This window comes from Cupressus sempervirens, chromosome 1 (genome assembly GCF_028749045.1).
Source record: "Cupressus sempervirens isolate cs-2001-9-10 chromosome 1, ASM2874904v1, whole genome shotgun sequence".
NCBI lineage: Eukaryota > Viridiplantae > Streptophyta > Pinopsida > Cupressales > Cupressaceae > Cupressus > Cupressus sempervirens.
Window position 1 is genome coordinate 361172377 of NC_143118.1, and position 23218 is coordinate 361195594.

General features: G+C 32.9%; 1 pseudogene; it reads right to left on the reverse strand.

Annotated features, from left to right (window-relative positions):
• Positions 1 to 3497: 3497 nt before the first annotated feature.
• Positions 3498 to 23218, reverse strand: part of LOC149577747 (putative sarcosine oxidase) — a 112908-nt pseudogene continuing 93187 nt past the window's right edge.

Genomic DNA, 23218 nt, shown 5'->3' on the forward strand with positions numbered 1-23218 from the left:
ATGATTAAAGGAGACTTGAAGGTCATCATAGATATAGTGAAGGGAAATATTAAAGTGGGTTAGTGATCAGAAGGGTGATTGAAGAAGTTTGGCATTTATTAATGATTCTGAAGCAATATGGTCTACAACATATTTACCATGAGGGGAATGTAGTGGCAAACATGATGGTGGCTATGAGTCTGAGAATGCATGGGTTACATTGTTGGAGAGGGATTGGGGTGTTACCAAATTGGGTAGTACCTTTGTTGAATAAAGATAATAAATCATGACCAAGTCTATGTGGAATAGGTTTATTGATAAAGGTGACAACTCGGTGTTGAATCGACTGATGGGGCTAGGTCAAAATAGACAGATGATGAGAAATTATGAAAATGGTACTCCCAATTATAAAGACGTGAGGTTCACGAGGGAAAGAAAATCAAAGTACAATTTGGGTATTTTTTTTTTATTCTTTCTCTTATTATGAGATCGTACTGGATGCTAAATAATAATTCAAATTTCAAATGGCCTTGGTATTATGACGATGATGAGATAGAGTAGAAAAGAGGTAGTGGTAGTTAGCATGTACTAACTAGATTAAGAAAAGATACAGGTATTCATGACATTAAAGGCATTTATGAGTATCTTGTGCAACTTCTTTTTTTGCATAGTGTTTGTAATCTCAAAATTTGACCCTGGTCTAATATTTTGAATAATGTGAAAAATATTGAGAAGATGAGGGGTGATATTCTGCATATTGAACCATCAAAGATTGAGGATAGTGCTGAAAAACCCCTTACCTTTTACATGTTAAAGGAAGGTGGTCTGATTTTATTCATGGAGGTGATCAATGGGTATGACAAGAGTTGTTCACTTTAATTCATTAATTGTTGAGAGGATAGAAGGGTGATTGTCAATGGCATCTTGTTCCAGGTGTCTGAGGAAGTTATTTCTTTGGAAACGATTATTTTGTTGAAGGGAAGAAAATGGCAAAAATTGACAAGGGTTACAGATGAGGATAGTTTGTGTCACTTCTTCCAAGAAGGTGACGAACTCATTTTCCACCATGGTGGGTTTCTAAGGGAAAATCTCTCAGAGCCATGGAATGAGGTTATTTGGTGCTAATGAAATGCTTGAACGGAGGTACGAGGTTTTCAATTACTATCATTTTCCCCTTGTAAATTATTTTAGGCATCATGATAGCTTATTCATTCCTTTCTTTCTATTGCATGAATTGGTTGATATTGTTGTAGATGTGAGGGAAAAGATGAAAAAGGTGCTAATTTCACTATCCTTCACCAGGGGTTAATATTTTTCCTTTACCATTTTCACTTGGCCCTTTTACCTTCTAGAATTATGGAGTTTGATATTCCTACTATCCATAACCCCCATCCCCTTCAAGTCCCTCTGAGGATTATTGGACCTATGGCCCCTAGCCCCCAAACCTCACCTAGTGGGTGCCCTAAGAAGAGCAATAAAGCCTCAACTAGTAAAAAGGTGAATTTGGATAAAGGGAAAAAGAAGGAACTAGTGGAATCAAAGGAGGAATTCAAGGAGGGTAGAAGGAGGTTTAGGAAACTAGCAAAAATGAATGCCAAATGGAAAATGAGAACAACTACCTCTTAGGAGGAGGATCAGTCAAGATCTATTGATATGCCCCCCCTCCCCCAAAGCAGTGGATGAAATAGAAGACACTTAATTCTAGTGGGGTAAAGTATGAGGGTAGAGATAGGGAGGTGGAGGTTTTAGATTCATCTATGTTAGGCTCGAGAGGGGAGTATAAGGAGGATAAGGAGGTGACCCATATTTTTGAGTCCCTCATAATAAATATAGTGGACCTCATGCAGGATCAATTCCCTAAGATGGAGGATAAGGCCCCCTCTACTATGATGGTGTCCTCCCTAAATAGGATGAATCCCATTGATAAAGTTGTTTCTGACTCCCCAATTTTTTAGGTTGATAGCATGGGTAGGGAGATGGATGAGTTGGGAGGAAAACTAGAGGAAATGACTAGAGATCTAAGAGATAAAGTGGAGGTGCTAGAGGATAGATTAAGTCTATTGTCTAAGTTCATTGTCAATGTGACTCATGTGACACCTACTACCCTACATCTATTGAAGGATAGCCAAGAAGATGCCAAGTTGTTATTTGGGTTCCTAGCTGAAGATTGGGTGAGCATCCTCCACAAAGGAAGAAAAGAGGGAAAGCCAAGTTGATGCCATGTTTCCTTATGGTTAGGTGTTCCTGGTTTTGCTAGTATTTGGACTTGGTTAGGTTTAAGGCTATGATGTCTTTGTTTAAAAAACTCTTCACTTTTAGTACTTTGGTTATAGGATATCTTAGATGGAATCCTATTAGTTACTTTACTTCTTTGTATGTTGTTACTTTGCAATTAGTTGTTGCATTTGGAGTATTAACATAGGTTGGGGGGTGTTCCTTTTTGTGGATGGTAATATGCTAGTAGTTTGTCAATTTTTTTGTATGGGCTAGTGCCCTTGTTTTGGCTGCTTAATATTTCAAAAAAAAAAAAAAAAATCCAATAATTTAGAAAGTTACTACCATTCTCAACCCATGTTATTGTTGAGGATAAATTTAGGGTAAATTATAAAGAGAGGACATTGACAATTGTTCCTTCCAAAAGAAAATAAGAAAAGAAGGGGAGAGATAATAAGTTGATTAGGCTTAGTAGGAATAGTAGGAATTTTTCATCAATCTAGATAAATTTACAAAATGGATTATAGTCAGAATCTTCATTAACATGATGGAAACATACGCTTTTTAAAGGTTTGGCTCAAAATAGTGTACATAGGGTAAACATGGATAGTGAGATCTCTAGTGAGCTTGTTGACATGCAACTCTTCACCCTTTTGCCATTTAAGATTTCTTTCTTTTCAAAGAGCTTGGGAATGCTATGATGATGTTCTATAAATATTGTAGCCATCACCATCGCTACCTTATAATGTTGCATTCTCCACCCCAATAGGCCCTAAAATATGCTGAGAACTGAAAATGATGAATCATTTTAGGGTTCAAAGTATTTAAATATTTTAGATCCTTCCTATGTGACCACAAAACTATATTCAAATTTTAGAAGCATAGACAACACATGCTATTTGTTTGACAAAATGCTAAAAATAAATGTAGTGTCATGAAATGACATTACTGTAAGATATTCATGTCATGATTTTTTTATTGTATAGACTTTCACTACAAAGGATTCTCTACCAAGAAAACATCATGGATAATATTGAACAAGATAAAACCAAATTCTAACTTGTAAGGTAAGCAACTAATTTATACAATCCTTATTATTGTGCTACATATCGCTCATGATTGGAATTGAAAGTTTGAAACCATATTTAAAAGAGAGGGATAAACAAGGGATAAAGCTTATTTTTGTAAAACCATTGGGAGCTTCTCAATGATTAGTGCTTCTTATAAGATGGCCAAATTTCTATCCAAGGGTTGAGGACAAATAGTTAACTTTATGTTTGAACTTTATACATGAAGATGCAACTTTATTCTCTTCTTGTTTTAGGTTTTATGAGATAGAAAAAGAGAGAGTTCCATACTTCAAGGGTGATTTCTAAAATTAGTGAAAACAATCCATTTATAATACAGTAATATGTATTATAGGAGAATCCATAAGCGATGAAGATAGGAAATTTTTCTCTTTGCAATGAAGAATTTTCCATTGAAAACAAATCAAGGATGAAATCTTCATCTAGAGGCATTGAATACATGCACCCCTCTGCTAAAATAGGGCTCTTTGATATAACATGCCCTCTAAAACCCTTAGCTAACCTAGGGCTTACCTTATTTTTAAGTAAATCCAAATCAGGGACCAAATCTCTCTTGTATGGGTTATATGGATAAACTCCATGTATTGAAACCTTGAGAAACCTAGAATATTGAAAAGAGAACATCCTATAAAAGTAAGGATCATTATAACAAGTGAATCTGGGGAACCCTTTCCAAACATAAAGTTGTCTAAACCCTACCTAATTTTCCAATATGTAATAGTGGTGTGAGTGGATTGAGAAAGAAGCTCAATGTCATCTATTTCTTTAGAAAATATTTGAGGTCATGCACTTGCAAAAATCAGACATTTCTTTCCAACTACAGAGCTCATATTTGTGCACACTACAACCTGATTTGACCCATGACTCAATTTCCACCCATTTCTAATTTTTATGACTCATGCATTGTCCCTTGGAGTGGATCCATTATTCACGGATAATGATTAAAACACCACAATTACCTTAGAGGCTCTTAGTATCTCTCCCCTTTTTCTAATAATGTTTATCCTATTCTGAGGAAAATTTAACACTTGGAGTCTTGAGAAAGCTTCTTCTACATTGAGAACTTTGTAAGGGGATCCCTATTTTCTATAGAAACCTATGAAAAAATAGAGGGTTTTATTTTCAATTGAACCCATGTCTAGCTACTTAGCTTTGATGAAAAATCTGTAGTTAGTTTCTTGTTGAGCTTCTTACCAGAGGGAAAAAGTCTCCTTCATTATTCTAGTATGTCATTCTTGACTTTTTGTATCTCATGACTGGTTTTTATGATAGTTTATAAGTAATGGTATATATAGAAATATGTTTTTCATCTTCTAAAAGAATTTGATTTAGAAAGAAACATAAATGACTAAAAAAATTATTAACATACACAATATAACTAATCAAAAGAAACTTTATTCTTCTATTAAAAGGATTTGATGAAGTATGCTTTGGAGATAATATAAAAATATTGAAATGCTCTACTCCTCAATATGTTTACTTTTTGAGTGGAAGCCATGATTTACAAAGAAACTATAGATATAATATGTTTTTTTTTTCTCAAACATAATTTTTACTCTAAATTGTGATAAGCTCCCTTTATTTTATAAATATGTAGACTCATTTTCTGGAAGAGGCATAGTTGAGTTGGTTGTCAGTTTATTAAAGCATGGCTACTAGTGACTTTCAAGAGGCAATAAAAGTAATAGAGCTTGGGAGGATATCAATATTGTTGTGTTTGAGAGTTCTAGATTTCATTTTCATTATTTTGTATGCATGTAAAGCATACACTAGGAAATGCTTTCTCCCTTCCTATTTTCTTTTGTTAATCCCTTTAAGCATTCAATGACTTGACTTACTGAGTGGAAAAAGTACATTGCTAGAGGGGTCATGGTACATAAAGCAAGGGAATGAAGATAATGAACTATGGCCAAGTTATCTTGAGCATGGTGATGGCCTACCTGGTACCAAGTATGGATGCTAGAAGTTCCCAAGAATTTTGTATAAATTTGGGTTCTTTGAGTATTAAAATCATTGGCCACATGAATTTTGAATTTTGCTCTCTCAATTTCAATGCTAAAAGCAAAATCTGCAACTGAGGAGTTGTTTGTCTTTGAAATATATGCTCAATATGTCAATATGTACTACCTACTGATGATGTCAATTATGAAGAACAAAAGAACTAATGCATTGCGATCCACTATACAAATTATGATTCTTGCATGTCATCACCTAATGGAAGTTTCTCAAAAATTAAGCATATGAATTTTATAGGTCATAATTGTTAGTTTTGCATCATTTCCACATTTTTGTAATTGCATCAATAGTCTTATTGGTATATTATTTGAAATGATGATAGTAAAACAAAGATAATCATTAAGGGAACTAACAAAGTTATGTATTATTTTGTGTATACCTATCGTTGATCACAATTGAGATCTACTATGCAAAATTATGTCAAGCATATTTAGGAATACATGTTTCTAGCAATCTTTCTTAGAATGATTTCTTGGTGCTATGTGGATTGAACATCTAAAATTCTTGTGTAGATATCACTATAATAATAGGGTTTAGTCCGCATTAAATAATTTTTTCTTTTCTCTTTTTTTAATCAAGGTTAATTTCCTTGACAATGTCATTTTTTGATGCACAATTATCTTTGCATTAATTATATCATGTCCTTAAGACCTACATATTGTTGATTCTTTTCCATTTTTTTCTTCATGATGTAGTAGTTTCTCTTCTCTTATGTCTCTATGAAGGGGTTGTTCAAGGGTTGAGCTAGAGGAAGAGGTGGCTGCAAACTATGTGAAAAGTTGCAGCAGTATGAGGTGCTCCATCATGAAATTTCTCAAAGGAATCATGAAGTTCTTGGTAAGTGAAAACCAAATGTGATATTTGTGGACACATTTTATTTTGAAAACATTGTAATTAATACAAGTTATAACTTTTACATAGGAAATGATATGTGTTTCAAGGTATAATATAGAATCTTAAGTGTTAACTGCATGATTCCTCAGAATATGAACTTGTCAAACACAAACATTAGAATCTATTAAGATCCATACAAACAAGATTGAGGATTATTTTTTTCCAAAACTTTGCAGTGTTTCACTATCCATTGCTCCAGTACTAAGTTATGCCCCTCTTCAATTTTTCCATTCTATGATTCCCCATTTTTTCAAGTCCCCTCTCTTTCTTCTTTCTTTCTCACCATCTAAAAATGAGGAACCTTGAAAAATTTTCTTCTTTTTCAAACTAGTTAAACCAAGAAACTAAATGTAGATATACAATATGGTGGAGTGCCACATATTAGGTCAAGCACTAGTTATTAATGAGATAAAGAAAAAAAATTCCATTTGAAAATGACCAAAATATGTTAAAGTTAAAGTAGGAGGCTCTGTTTGGTAATGGCTCAATAGATAATGTTCAACTCTTTTACATTGATTTTTAAAAAATTGGTATGTATTATGCTTTTAATTGCTTAAGAAAATAGTTATATTCTATTTCTTGCAATTATTTGGTAGGAAATCATTTATAGAACTATTATATTCTAATTTTTTACAGTGATAAACTTCACAAGACCTTACTAAGGACACTATCCAAAAGTTGAGAATCAAAGTATGGTTTTAAGTTCTTCTTTTGTAGTGGCTACATATTTTTGTAGATGTTTTATCAGGCTTGCTATGTGCCTTTAGAAGAAATTGTATGTTGTATATGGATAGGATTAAACTCATCTACTTCCAACATATTTTGGGAACCTCTTATCTATTGGTATTGTATAGATAATAACCAACATGCTCCTCCATGTTGAAAAAGGCTTCTATACTGAATAGGGAAATGTCTAGACACAAAAGTTGACAAAAACCACAACTTTTTTTGAAAAGTATAATTATTTATGTATAGCTATTTTTCTAGATGATTTTATTTTACTTGCATGGATATTTTCTAACAAACGGATTTGAGACTTTTTATAGTTAGTCATTTGTTTTTATTCTAAATACATGAATTGTCAATATTTGAAGCCTACAACTAAAAAGATTGATGCAATCACACCAACAACCCTTTCCTTCTTCAATGAGAAATAATTTAATTTCAAATTTCACTCCACCTGGGCTAGGGGCTTCTAGTAAGCCATAGATGAGATGGACACTAGATCTCCATGAGAAGTTTGTGGAAGAAACTAAAGTGGGTACCCTACAACTTAAACATGTCTTTGGTTTAGTTTTTATGCATGTAGAATAATTTCAAGCATGATGCTAACAAGTAATGTGGAGATAATGGAAAAGTAGATTCATTAATTTTTCATTTTTCTATTCTAGCAAGCTTTATAGGGTGTTTTGATAATGATAGTGTAATGGCCATGTAGGAGCAACTCTGGAAGGTATTTCAAAGTTGAGGAAAGTGAACATGGATCTATAATCTATAATTATTGTTATTAAGGTCACCTTCAATTTCTAAACTCTCAAGGATAAGAAAATTCTTATTATTCAAATAAGGGGCTCATTCTATATATTTTTGTTCATTGATAGTTTCCAATCAAGTTTTTCACCTCATTATCTAAGATTGAGTTATTCACTTTAATATTGACAATAGATTATTGTTTAGTTGAAGACTTTTCTTCTCCATGACTATTATGTATTTCAATAGTGTAGTTTAATGATATCTCCTTATTATCTACTACATTTCCAGTTCATGAAGAGTCTGATGAAGATTTTTCAATTCTTTGCCTTACCTTATTTAATTTTTAAAGCTTATCTTGAACCACTTCTTGTGTATTCTTCCTCATATTATTCAATCTATTTTTTTTTAAAACAACATCAATCTTTTTAGTACTTTTATCCTTGCCAACAATGGGCTCTATTGGTCTCTTCATCTTCAGATACTAAAATCCTTTGCAAATCAGCAACCTCTGTATGGTCAACTATTTTACAATTTATTTTCCAACATTTTTTGGATGTACCTAATGTTGTTTTAGTATGAATAATCTGCTCTAGTTCATAAACAATTATTGTAGGTGCATTGAATTCACTTCTTGTCTCAGAGAGTGATTATGCATCTAGTTATGAATCCATGGTAGAAAGTAGTGCTATAGAAGCTCTTTTATAACTTCTTAGGTGCCATGACTGCGAGGAGTCACCATCAAGACTACTATAAGATCTATTGAACAATATGAGAATAAGAGACTAAAAATTTTCCAAGTAAGAAATGTCTCCATTTTCTTAGTATTTGTGTGCTCCTCAAACTCAAAATCAAGAAATAAGACTATCATCTAATCTTGCATTCGGGTGTAATGTCCCCTCTTTGGAGAAACATCCATTTGGAATAATTACTTTGATTCTTCAAGAATACCCATCTAATTTTGTATTAACTTCTTTTGACAAAAGTATAAGTGAATATATCAAATGATTTATAAATGTTTATATTTTGTATTAGCTTCTTTTGACAAGAGTATAAGGGAATATATCAAATAATTTATGGATTTTTATATTTTGTAACCCCCTTGCTTTATAAATAATATGTCCTCTCATTGTGCTTTCTATCTCTACATTGTTACCTTTTTTAAATTGATAGACCTTATTTCCCTTGTCTTTTCTTAGTTTCTTATTAAGAATCATCTATGAGTTAACTCATGTTAGTGACACAATTATATAATATAATCATTATGTTTCTTCATTCCAAAATGCATACATATAAGTATTTTTTGTCTTCTAGAGGTAAGTACATCCGTGTTATATATTGAATGAAGCTACAAATAAACCAAATTCTCTCAATAAAATAAAAATAAAGAACTTGGAATAGCAGTAAATTGTCATCCAAAAAATTTAGACTTAATTTTCTCCCTTGTTTGCACAAATAAAGGTCTTTCTATTTTCGTTTCGCAAGTTTATTATAATAAGGGGAACAAACCACATGCAATGAGTTTGATATTGAAAACATTCTTGTAATCTTTATATGATGCACTTAATAACATCGCTATTCTTAAAGGGTACTAGCTCAATGGAAGAGCACCTACTTTGCAAGTAGGAGGATGGTGGTCTGATTCTATTGTTCCCTAATATGATTAAATTAGTGATTATATAAACTACCAAATAAACTACTAAGTATGCTACCAAATATACTACCAATCATACTACCAACTATAATACCAAATAAACTACCAAATCAACTATCAAATATACTACCAAATATACCATCAAATATAGCACTAAATATACTACCAAAAAAACTACTAGGAAATAATAATAAATGACCAAATCAATGATCAAATCAATAACCAAATTAATGATTAAAATAGTCTAGTCATAAATTTGGTTGTTAAATTAATGACCAAAAATAAACTACCAATGATCACATGACCAAAATTGGACATATATCTACATTTTATAGTGGTTTATTTAATCATATATTGTTATTTTTGTACTAGTGTTCCTTAATCTTCTACTTTAACTCCTTCATTGATTGAACAATACTAATACTCAGTCAAGATTATCCTTATGACATGTTTGAACTCTAAGCTTCATTCAAGTCTCTTCTTTACTACATGTATTGATTGAACAACACATTATCTAGTCAAGAACTAACTTATCAAGTCCCCATTGTATTCCCATGATACTTAATACATCTCAACTTAACCTTTCACTAGGTCATCTCATGATCCCTTATTTTCAAATCCTCTTTATTAGTCAAATGATATGTCACTCTACACTATTAGTAAATGTCTCTTTAGTAGGTTTGACACTTTTTCTTACCAATAGGTTTGACATCAATGATAATATAATAATTTCTCCAATTATAGTTTCCAACAATAACCATGACACATGGGGATCACAAAAATTCAATAAAAACATGAGGAATAAACTCTAACATTTAGCATTCCTTGCTCAAAGTTACAAGCTAGACATTGATTAAAGAAAAAAATAGACAACACAAGGCTAGATGCAACATATTTGTAGGTGTAATTATCAAACTTCACATATATAAAAATCAAAAACTGCTCAACTGTGAGGCCTTTTGAATTGTGGCCTTATACAAAATAAAAATTCTTCAATCTTAGAGTCTTAGCTTGTATCTTCTATCTTTCATTCTCTAAGAATGTTCTTTTCCTACATCTAACCAAGCTTCTTTTATATCCAACTAAACCACAAGTCATCTAGTCAAACATTTATTTATAATTTAGGTCCACACTTGAAGGATTAAACCAAAACCCATGCAAATGATCATATCAAGTAATGTTCACTAGAAGGTAGGTCCATGTGTGTTAGGAATTGACTCCTAACTACATAACATGTCATGTAATCAACCAAGATTGTGTCAATTAGATTAAAATGTTACACAAGGTGGAAACAATAGGAACACATGACCGCAAAGAATAACCCAAAACTTGAGAAATATAGAACATAAGAATTCACTCACTTAGGATAAGGATCTAGGAAATATCCTTAATATGATGACAATTGAGCATAACATAAAAATAAAAGCAACAATGGCTACTTTGTGAACAATAGACTGGTACAAAAAATTGAAAATGTTTTTGGTTGATGTAAGGTTTCTAAAAGACCCAAGATGCTCCTGCATTAGACACTTGCAGTGAATAAAGAATTGATGTCCACATCAAGCATGACTGATATTCTAACCTGAATCGTAAAGATCCAACTCATCTTTTTTAATCCATGAACTATCTCTAATTGGTTTGTCTTTCCATTGAACTAGGTATTCAATGTAGTCCTTTCCTCTGGTGTTTTTACTTATTTAGCTACTCAATGTTTTCTAAATGCTATTTGTTTTCTTCTTAGGGAAATCCAAGTTACCTTTCAACTTATCATTTGATTCAAAATACTCAAACATATCTATAATGTTGAATATAGGCAAAATATCCACATCTTCTAGTAATTCAACTTCAAAGCCATTTCCACTATCAACATTTCTTAGAATCTTACAAAGATGAAACTTATTCATCTTTAACTTACTTAGGTACCAACAGGAAATTTGGTTTTCTTCAAGTGAATCATTACCTTATCACCAACTTCAAAATATATATGTCTCCTCCTCTCATCTACTCTTTGTTTGTATTCTAAATTATTGTCTTCCAAGTTCCTTTTCATTTCCTCATGTAAAGCTTTCATGAAATTTGTAAATTCTTTAGCTTCAACACTTCTCTTTGTCTCAAGCTTTAGATTTCTTAATCCAAAAGTTCCTTTAGGATTCATTCCAGTAAAAAATATTTCTTCTTAGTGCTCCTATTCACAAAATTATTGTGTGCAAATTCTTCTTGTGCCAAAATCAAGTCCCAATTAGTAAGCTTATCTCCAACCAAGCATCTCAATAGGTTACCCAAACTTTTTTTCACAAATTCAGTTTGTCCAATTATTTGTGGATGCAATGTATAACTAAACTTCAACTTTTTGCTCAACTTCTTCCAAAGTGTCCTCCAAAAATAACCAATGAATTCAGTATCTCTATTTCAAACAATAGTTTTAGGCAATCCATTCAATCTCACCACTTCCTTACAGAATAATTCAACTACATCTACAACAATAGATGTCTTCTTACAAGGTATGAAATGAACCATCTATGAAAATATGTCAACTACCACCAAAATAGAATCATTATCTCTCTAGGTTGTAGCAAAACCAAGAACAAAATCCATACTGATATCTTTCCAAGGCTTATTAGTTATAGGAAATGGTGAATATAATCCCAAATTTTGGCTAGTCCCCTTTATTGTTTGAAAAAATTTAAAACTTCTTACCATTTTCTACACATCCTTATATATTTGTGGCCAAAAGTACCTATTTGAAATCAACTTCACTATTTTATCAATCCCAAAATGTCAAGAAAGTCCACCACTATGTTTTTATTTAATAATGTTTTCTCTCATAGATCCTCTATGTATGCACAACTAAATTCCATTAAACAACATGTCTTCCCGAATGAAATAATTAATCCACTTATCCCTTACCATATGTTCCTTACAATTTTTCTAAGGTTCTACAAAATCAAGATCAGTTTCATACAAATACTTCAAGTAATTAAAACCAAGTACCTCAATTCTCATTTCTATCAACAAATTCCTCCTTCGTCTCAAAGCATCAACAACCATGCTTAATTGTCCACTATTATGTTTCAAAGAAAAGGAAAATTTATGCAAAATTCAACCCACTGCATATGTATTTGATTCAACTTATTTTAACTTCCCAAATGCTACAAGACTTTATGGTTAGTATACAACACAAAATCCCTATGTGTGAAGTAGTGTCTCCATTTTTGTAGATCTTGAACAATAGCATAGAATTATTGATCATAAATTGAATATTTTCTCTTAGAATCATTCAATTTCTCACTAAATAAAGCTATAGGTATTCCTTCTTGACTCAAAATAGCTCCAATAGAACTTCCACTAGCATCACATTCAACTTGAAAAACTTTACTAAAATCAAGCAAAGCAAGTGTGGGCAATTTTCCAATCTTTTGTTTCAATACTTCAAAACTCTTCTATGCTCCATGTGTCCACTTGAAATCCTTTTTATCTCCTCTCATAGTCTTGGTGATAGCATTACAAATGGAACTAAAAATTTTTATGAACTTTCTATAAAAACTTGTCAATCCATGAAATGATCTCACCTCTTCAACATTCTCAAGTGTAGGCCAATCAAAAATAACTTTCACATTATTAGGATCTATCTTCAAGCCATCATCTAAAATTTAATAAAAAAACCAAGATAGACAATATCTTCCTTCATAAATGACTATTTCTTAAGGTTAATCAGCAATTTCTCCTCTTTCAATCTCTGCAATACTTTTCTAACATGCTAAAGATTATCTTCTTTAGTCTTACTGAATATCAAAATGTCATCTACATATACAATCACAAATTTAACCAAGAATATTTTCAAAATATCATTCATCAACCACATAAAATTACTAGGTGCATTAGTTAAACCAAAAGGCATAACCAACCATTCATACAAATCTTCATTAGTCTTAAAAACAATTTTCCATTCATCCCCTTCCCTAATTCCAATATGATGATAGCCACTTTTCAAATCAATCTTGGTAAAATACTTCACTCCACTCAAACTATCCATTATGTCATCCATCCTAGGAAAAGGAGATCTATATTTCATTGTTACCTTGTTTACAGCTCTAGAATCAATGCACATTCTCCATTCCCTATTCTTATTAGGTACTAATACAAGTACTTTGATTTTCTCTAATCAAGCCCTTCTCAAGTAATTCATGCACTTGCCTATTCAATTCACTCTTTTCATCAAGTGTCAATCTATATGGTTCTTGAAAGAATTTTTCTTAGGGCAAAATTAACCCAAGATCTAGGAACTCAAGCACAAGCACAATAGTAGACCAACAAGCTATGATTAGAATAACAATATCCACAATTGATTTATTTCTATTCAATGTTCTATGTGCATATACACGAGGAGTGCTTGTATATAAAAGCCTCTAAGATGCATCTAGAATGGTTCTAGAAAGAGCTAGGAGATAAGATAAGAATCATAACAACTAAGCACATGTCTTATCTTTCATTGTAGATGAGAGGATAAGAATGACAAGGTGTATCTCAAGTGGAGATGTTGTAGACACAATGTTCTTAATTAGAGTGCTAACTTCTATGTTGTAGACACCATGTGCATAAATGAGGTGTGAACTCTTGTATTGTCAACATAAAAACTCACAAGAGTATGCATATTCCTAGGTGACTAAAAAATAAATAATAAAATAATGCATTTACTAAAGTAAATTTGAGCAAGTGTAAATAGTGAATACTTATTTACACCAACACCCCCCTTAAGTGCAACTTAGGGGAATGCACTTAAGCTCACAAAAGCTAGGATGAAATGCATAATGGGTCCTAGCTACTAGGCCATGTTAGGTACCCATGTACATAATGAAATGCAATCTCTCATAAAGTGGAGAAAGAGGGAAAACCTAATGGGAAAAACCCTCCCCCAAAAGAGAGATGAAACATGTATGTATGGATGGAGTAATCAAGACCCCCCCATTACGACATACATCAAGTATATATAAAGGAGAAAAAGGAGAAGGACAAAACCCCATAAGAGAAAAAGGTCGCCCCCCATAAAAGAGAAGAAGAAGAAGACAAGGTAGTCCCCCCCCCCACTAAATTTAGTGTTTCAATTAGTGAGAGATGCTCCAATGTAGAAGTTGATCCATGACCGCTAAATGATGTTCCTCTCCTTTGGAAGAAACAATGGTAGAGGTATAGGTGAGATGCTTTCCCTATGTGTAGAAAGAATCTCAAAGATGAAGGGTATCTCTAAAACCTTCTCAACTATCCATGTGTCGATACTAATGGTGGCTCCTTCCAAAACTACTAAGAAGGAGTGCAGATCTAGCAAGGATTGATGTAGAACCTATTTCAAAGAACATTGTCTCCTCAAATGATAAAGAGACCTCCTACAACTATTGTAGATAAGGATCCACAATCACATCAATCTATGAAGATTAATCATGTAGAGAATGGACATGAGGGTCAGAGTGAGCCCTCGCAACAACTAGAGAAGGATCATCTTTATCAAAGAGAAGATGAAGATCATCAAAGACATCTCCCAAATCTACTATGTGTGACTCCACAAATAAACCTTCAATGTCTACCAAGAATTCATCCACTGATGTTGGAGCTGGGAGACAAGGTATACCCTATTGTGCTAAAGTACATGAATCTATCACTATGGCAATAGATGAAGTACTCACCTCAACAAAGAGAAGATTAATATCATCGATGATGTCTCCCACATCTTCAATGTGAGACTCCACAAAAAAACCTACAATGTCTAGAAGGAAGGAAGTCGCATGAAGGTAAAGTAGGAAGACATGAAGTTCCTACTACATTAAATCTGAAGCATTTGTGGTTGGAACTAGATCAATAGTAGCAACTACAGCATCTAGAGGTGTAATCTCATCTAGAGAGGATGCAGTTGCAATTAGAGGTAAAAGATCTTGTGTGAATGGAGGAATGTACAGATCTCCATACAAAGCCCAAAGATGAATCCAAAAATCATATGGATCAATTGATTTTATGTCTTCAAGTGAATCCATAACCTCCATATCCATATATAGAATGAGATTTTGACAAATGAGGGAAAAAGTGTCACCATCGTATGAAATTCCTCTCACATATGGTAGTGCATTGTGTTGATTGAGATATGTGATAACCAATTGACTCCACTGTTGATAGTTGTCTAGTGTAAGATAATTAAATCTTTCTCTTCCACATTTTACTAATCAATGTACCCCCCAAAATGCAAAAAAAATCAAAGAACCCCCCCAAATGTATGATTTGGTGCTTTTGAGGTGGTTACAACTACCTTTTGAGGCCTAAATCTAGAACTAACCACTATAGCTCAGATTTACAACAATTTTGGAAAGTAATCATAACAATACAATGCAGAAAAGGCCCTAAGTCTAAAATTGATATTTCTTTGCACCTGACCCTATAATCTGAATGCAGTTTTGGAAAGTAGATGAAAAATAATGCACTTTCAAAAAAATGGAACCTATTTTTGAGTCCAAATGAGCCTGTACGGAGCATTTCAAGTTGCAAAATATAGGATTGGACAAGTATAGTCACCAAAAGACAATTTCTTACAAATTTGTGCACCAAAACTAGAAAGGAAAAACACCAATGAAGAGTTCAAAAAAACCTACCCAAAATCAAAAAAATCACACTTGATTTAGAGTCTAGATGACTGAGATATGGCCTCCCAAAGTCATACTATCAAATCAAAACTACATCTAGAGAGGGGTGTGGGTAGAAAATTATGAGCTTAAATTTGATGGTCAAACAACCATCATAGCAATTGAAAAATGCCAAGAAAAGATAGTAAGATGGCTTGCAATTTTAACACCATGGAATGCTGACATCAACAAAAAAGGTCATTTGGGTGATGTGGCAAATGACATTAGTGTATGGCTTGCTAACTGTGTAGGTTGGTACTGTACAGAATGTATGGAATATTTGTGTAGCAAAGTATGATAGCATGGTGATTGGGTGACATGTGTCTAGCTGAAATAGTGTATGGTTGTTAATTAGGCTATGCTAGGTAGTCTAACAGATTGCCACGTGGACTGTGTCTGTTGGGTCTACGAGCTGACTAGGTGTTAGAACATGTGTCTGGGCTTTTTTTTTTGTGCCGCATGGAGGGCTACTTTGGTTAACACATGACAAGACTATGGATTTAATGTGTGTGTCAGAGATGAGTTGTCATGTCGTAGCTAGGTTAGAAAGTCTTCACGACAAGAAGTTCTTAGTCAACAGCACCCAAAAAAGCTACAACCAAGCTAGAATAAAGGGCCACTGGGGGTTGTAGGTGAGAATTATGGGTGCATAATGAATATTCCCTACAAGGGCTAAGGTGTCACTACCTGATTTTGAACTTGTAAATCGAGCTTTTGGGTTCTGGTTTGCAACAAAAATTTGCCTCAATATTGACTTTTTCCTAGGATAGGAGAATTTATAGCCAATTTTCACTGAATTGACATTCTGGACACAATGGTGAGTTTCATTCTGGCTCTAGACACTCCCAATGACTATGATACTCTAGATTTGGGCTGAGGTGTTGAAGCAATAAGATGGTCTCAAAGGGTTATGTGAAGAGAAATTCTCTAGGTATTCTAATACCATGTAAGAATTTGCCTTAGGGCAAAATTCACCCAAGATCTAGGAACTCAAGCACAAGCACAATAGTAGACCAACAAGGTATGATCAAAATAACATTATTCATAATTGATTTATTGCTATTCAATGTTCTATGTACATACACACTAGGAGTGCCTATATATAAAGGCCTCTAAGATGCATCTACAATGGTTCTAGAAAGAGCTAGGAGATAAGATAAGCATCATGACAACTAAGCACATGTCTTATCCTTCATTGTAGATGAGAGGACTAGAATGATAAGGTGTATCTCAAGTGGAGATGTTGTAGACACCATGTACTTAATTAGAATGCCAACTCTTGTGTTGTAGACACAATGTGCATAAATGAGGTGTGAACTCCTATGTTGTCAACATGACAACTCACAAGAGTATGCATACTCCTTGGTGACTAACAAATAAATAATAAAATAATGCATTTACCTAAGTAAACTTAAGTAAGTGTAAATAGTGAATACTTATTTTTACCAACAATTTTTTATTAGGCAAACTAGATTCATGTGTTAAATCCATACAATGACTTATACTTCTCATAGGTGATAAACTATTAGGTACATTATCATAAATTATGTCTTGTAACTATTCTAACAAAGATGCAGTTTTAGGCACATGCTCTAAATCATCTTGTTTCTGAGTCTTTTTAGGAATCAAAGAAAAAATAAATTCTATTCCTTCATATCTTTATAAAATTAATTACCTTCAATTAAACACATTTTGACTATGGTACAGTGATTCTCCTTAGGTTTCTCTACCAAGGGTAACAATATTTATTTCTTTCCATCTACCCAAATAGCATAGTGATTTAATATACCATCATGCAAATATTGTCTATCATACTACCAAGATCTACCCAAAAGAATATGAAAACAATCCATAGGCATAATATTACACAAAACTTCATCATGTTAATTCCCTATTTTGAATTTAACAAGGTATTTCTCACTTAGAAGTAATTTATGCTCCTTCTAGATCCAAGCAACATGATAAGGCTTAGGATGTGTTAGTCTCTACAATTGTAACTTGTTAACTAGCTCCTTAGATGCCAAATTTCTATAACTTCCACTATCAATGATTACCTTGAAACATTTTCCATCCATTTTACATCTAGTTTTGAACATAATTCTTCTTAAAATAGGTTCTCTACCAATTTCATCATTGCACAAGATTCTTCTTAGCATCAGGTTCTCACCATTTTTAGGTTCATTGGGTATTTCAGCAACTTCTCACAAGCCAAAGTGCTTCTATTATTACCTCTAATCTTATTCCTAGAGTTAGTACATTCAAAATCTCTATGTCTTTCTTCTCTATATTTATAAAAAGTACCTTTAAACCAATACCCCTCTTCTATTTTTCTACCATTATTATTCATAGTGTAACCAATATAGCTACCTCTGGTCTAGTTACCTCTTCTACTAGCAGGTTCTTCCTTTCATTGTGATTTTCTTTTATCATGTATTCTACTATCAAAGCTACTACCTTCTCCATATGTCATGCCTCTGCTTCTCTGAAATCTACCACCTTTTCCTCTTTGTCTCTGGTCATGTTTATTCTTATTTTCATATCTTATTTTCATATTTTCTTATTTTCTTATTTTCATATTGTCTCTTTGTCTCTGGTCATATTTTCCAATATTTCTTTATCCTTCAAAGTGCATTGATATTCTTCTTCCACACTATCCATCTTAACATAGTTAATATCATCCTAAATTGATGTCCTTAAGCAATTTAGATATCCAACTAACTTCTCAACTTCATCATCTACATGCTCAGATCTAATATACAGTTTATAGACTTCTTTGGTATATTCCTTCACACTCATGTCCTTTTGTCTCAATTTTTACATCTTTCTCAACAAGTTTACTTGACAATCAAGAGGGAGAAACTTCTTCTTCATCTTTTTGATCATCTTTTCCCTTTTCTTGATCTTTTCTTTTTCCCTTTTGTGTTCCTAGTTTGCAAATGATCCCACCAAAGTGAAGCATGTCCCTTCAATTTTGTGATTGATATCTTAACCTTTTTATTATCAAGGGTACCATCATACTCAAAGTATTTATTCATCTTAGCAATCCAATCTAACATCAAATTAATCTCAAGTCTTCCATCATAGCAATAGTAAGTCTAGCATTTACCTTAGACAAAACTCTCCGAAGATTTTCCTCATCTTTTTCAACCTCAAGTTTAGGATTAGGATTTGGAGCTTCCTTTTCATCATCGCTAACATTTATAAGATGTACACCTCTTGTTTGTATTATCTCTATTACAGGCTAGGATTTTCATTATGTGAGGCCTCGACCCGACCCATCCTAGTACCGAGGATACATTATTATTTTGATACTCATGCTTTGTTATGTCAGAACATTGTTGGATACATTGAACATTGTTAAGCTATTTTACGATGTGTGATGCTTACTTCAGTTATTTAATTTTTTCATTTAATGCTTATAAATATGTATAACGATGAAGAAAATGTATGCAACACTAACACATTGGGTTATGCAAGTCAAAAGGTTAGAAATATGAGTAGAATTAGATAAACAACTATTTTGTTAAGAAATGGATGCTTTAATTTATATAATTCCTCTAATATGTAATTCACATTATGCATGTGGTTTTTGTACCTATTGATGTGTGCAATGAGTGTGTAGGAAAATTAGCCGAGACAACTCAATGATAAAGCGGAACTAAATTACTTGTTAATGTTGTGCTAACCTTATATTGTAATTCTTTAAAGGTTGTAGTTTGATCTTACTATTCTCCTAACTTTTAATTGTTCCTAATAAGTCTTTAAAGGCTTAGAAACATTAAATTTAAGTACCCCTATGGGTAAGGGTATGGGTGGGGGTACTTTCCAACCCTTTAGCCTCCTAGGTTGACTCTTAGGGTCACTCAAAAACCCTATTTTAGGTTGATTTCGAAAATGAGTTGTTTTTTACTTGGGTTAGTGAAACCAAACCCCCATCTTGAGTTACTTTTAGCCTAGTGGAGTTAAGGATAATACTTAGAGGCATTTTGGGAGGAGTTTTGTTTTTTGTCACCCATTCCTCTAGTTTTGGAGGAAGCCTTGACGATTGAAGGAAGAAAGGGAAGCTCTTCTCAAACCACCATTGTCATAACTCTTTTATGAAGGTAGGAGTTCTTCACTCCATGAATGGTTCTTTATGTGTGTTCATGTTTTGAATCTTGCTTGAATCATGTTGGAGACATTGTGTAGTTATGCATTTCTTGCTTGTGTGTTGGGGGTGGATTTGGGAGGGATTTTATCTTGTTTTCTTTTGATGTTATTCATATTCCTTCTTGATGTTTGATTGTTTTTGAGAGGTTTTCATGGGGATTTTTTTGGCAACACTCACCCTTGGATAGGGAAGAAGTGGCCATTCTTGGGGAAAGGGCCTTAGTTGGACCCCAATAGTGTAGAGTCTCCTCTCATGGTGAGAGGAGGGAGAAAGGGTAGGGTGTATGGGCCCCTACTTGTCATCCCATACCTTGTTGTTATTGAGAATTCTTGAATGTGGAAAAGAATGAAAATCCTTGTGGATATAGCCTCGAAAGGGCCTTGTGAAAGAATGGAAGTTCTTGAAGTTTTAGTCTCAAAAGGGCTAAGTGAAGGTATGGTGATAGACTTCTCCTATTGAGAAAATCCACCTTTCCCCTATATTGGTTCATTGTTGGACCTATTGTGCAACCGGGTGGGAATGCATGTCCAATTTGCTTATCTCCTTGTGTTGTTTATCTCAATGTTGGTTCTTGTCTCTTCCATGTTTACCCTTGATGCAATGAAGAAATTTGATAAAAGTCTCTTGTGGAAGCCTTGAAGAAAACCCAATGAATTTTAATATCATGTAAATTGTAATTGAAATTGATGTAGTGGCAAAGACATCGAGTTTTCTTACTGGTTCTTTCCCAATGGAGCCTTGAACTAGGATGAATAATAGAGAAAGAATTTGATCATGAATACCTCCTCATATTGATCTCATGTGATTTCAATTTTTGCATATGTTGTGAGAAAAAAAGATTGATGGATAATGTCATTTAAATTATAAATCTCCAAGTTTCCAATTATGTTATTAACATGCAAATTGATATGTTGAAGTTTTCAAATATATGGTTAAGTATTAGATGAATTAGAAATCCTACTTTCAATCACAAAGTTAACACCTTCATTGCTAAGTTTCATTTTGAATATAATTAATTGAGCTAGAGATCATGTTTTCCTTGAATTCAGAAAGGAAGAAAGACTTACCCTATGGTATAATGAACAAATAAATCATAAATTATAAGATGTAAGACACAAACATATCCCCTTTACATAACCTTGGAGCATGATACTTGTTAAGGAAATCCATGTTGTCATTAGATTAGAATGCACTATTGAGATACAGATAAGTATATGACAAAAAAAAACTATGTCATCACTTAGCCAGTTGGACTCACAATTAAAAATGCGCATCTCCAGATCAAATAAACCCTCTCTGGAAAATGTATGGGAAAGTTTTTATTTTCACATCCTTGTCACAGAGAATATTCTCTTGGATACTCCTTATTAATTATTGTTTTCTTTCAAATGCAATAACTTAATTTTCAAACCTTAATTAAATTGGATATGACATATATCCTATCTCAACTATAAAACTTTAGTAATAACTACCCTAAAAATGTCCTATCTCATTACTCTACTTTTCTCCATCTCTTAACCACGTCCTCCTAGGCGCCAGTTATATTGATTGGGAGTTGGAGTGTGAGTTAACCAAAAAATGGGGCAAGCAATATAACAACAATTAATAAAATCTTAGGGTGAATATCCCATGTCGCCACCTTTATCTCATGTCTCTACAATATCGAATTGAGAGACTCTTGGATTTCTCTTAAATCCCCAACCCTTATTCATAACCCATGTACCATGGATATCATTCTTGGACAGCGTGCTACGTGTGTGGGGAATGAAGAAGGCTTGGTTGGAAATCGATTTAAACCACCTAAACTTTATCCACCAACCCCCTAGCCACTTCCCGTCTCCATGCGTATTACTAAGCCTTGCCCTCACGCACGCAAGGGACAATGGAGACAGATCTATCAGTGCTAACAGACCTTAGTCAGCGTGATATTGATTGGGTAGCATGAAGGTAGGTGGGGTATGGTTTGGGGTTAAGTCTTGGGGGGGTGTGAGTTAGTAGTTTAGTTAGTGGTGGTGTGTTTTATAGTAATTATTAGTTATAGTGAAACATAAGTTTAGTTTTAGATTAGCGGTTTTATGATATAGGGTTAATAAAGTTTTGTTATGAATGGATAATATAGGATTGTGAGTTTAGTATTAGATAGTAGTATTGATGTCTAAGTTAGTTTTAGATATGTTATTAGATAAGTTAGTCTGAATTAGTGAGTTAAATTGTATGAATAGTTAGGATTTGTCAAGTAATGTGGCTTACTAGTTAGGTTTTTTTTAATTGATTAGTAATGTAATTATTTATTTCACGTATTAGTATATGTCACTCTATAATTGTTTTAATTATTTAAATTGATTTTAGTTAGTAATAATAGAGATCAAGTTGGTGTTGTTGATTCTATCATTCGATTAATGCTTTAATTGGTATTAGTTATTTCATGTTATTAGAATGTTTAATTAATGTTGTTAGTAGTCGTTTCTTTATTATTTGTAAGATTATTTCTTAGATTTAAGTAGATATCTTATGTCATTAATTAGTTTTTCCAAAATGGTGAGATAGTTAGTTTATCTCTAATGTTGGCATTATAAATGTGGAGTTGAATTTGTTCTAATTCTAAATAAAGTCTAGATTAGTATTAGTTTACATAGTTAAGATAATGTGTTAGAAATTGTGGATATGTAAGTAGTTAAGTTAAATTATTTTGTTGGATACTTTAATAATAAGAATCACTTAGTAGCTTTAAGATGTACTTTCAACTAGTGTAATTTGAGTCTAGTTAATACTCTAGTTAGCTACTAGATAGATTTAGTTCTAGTTATTATGTTATTAAGTTAGTGTATGGATGTTAGTATCTTTTGCTATTGACTTATAATCTAAGAAAGCTAATTTTCCATTATTAGTAGGATATTAGTGATCATAGTGTCTTTAATAATAGATAGCATTTTTGTATCTTGAATTTGACTTGGGTTAATGTCGGTTATAGGTTGAATTTGACCATTAGGTTCAACTTAAAGTATTGAAGACATATCATGAAAGTTGTTTGGCACTTCATGTTACTTTTCTCTAAGGATGTACGATCTCTTTTGGGTTAAGTCTGTATGAA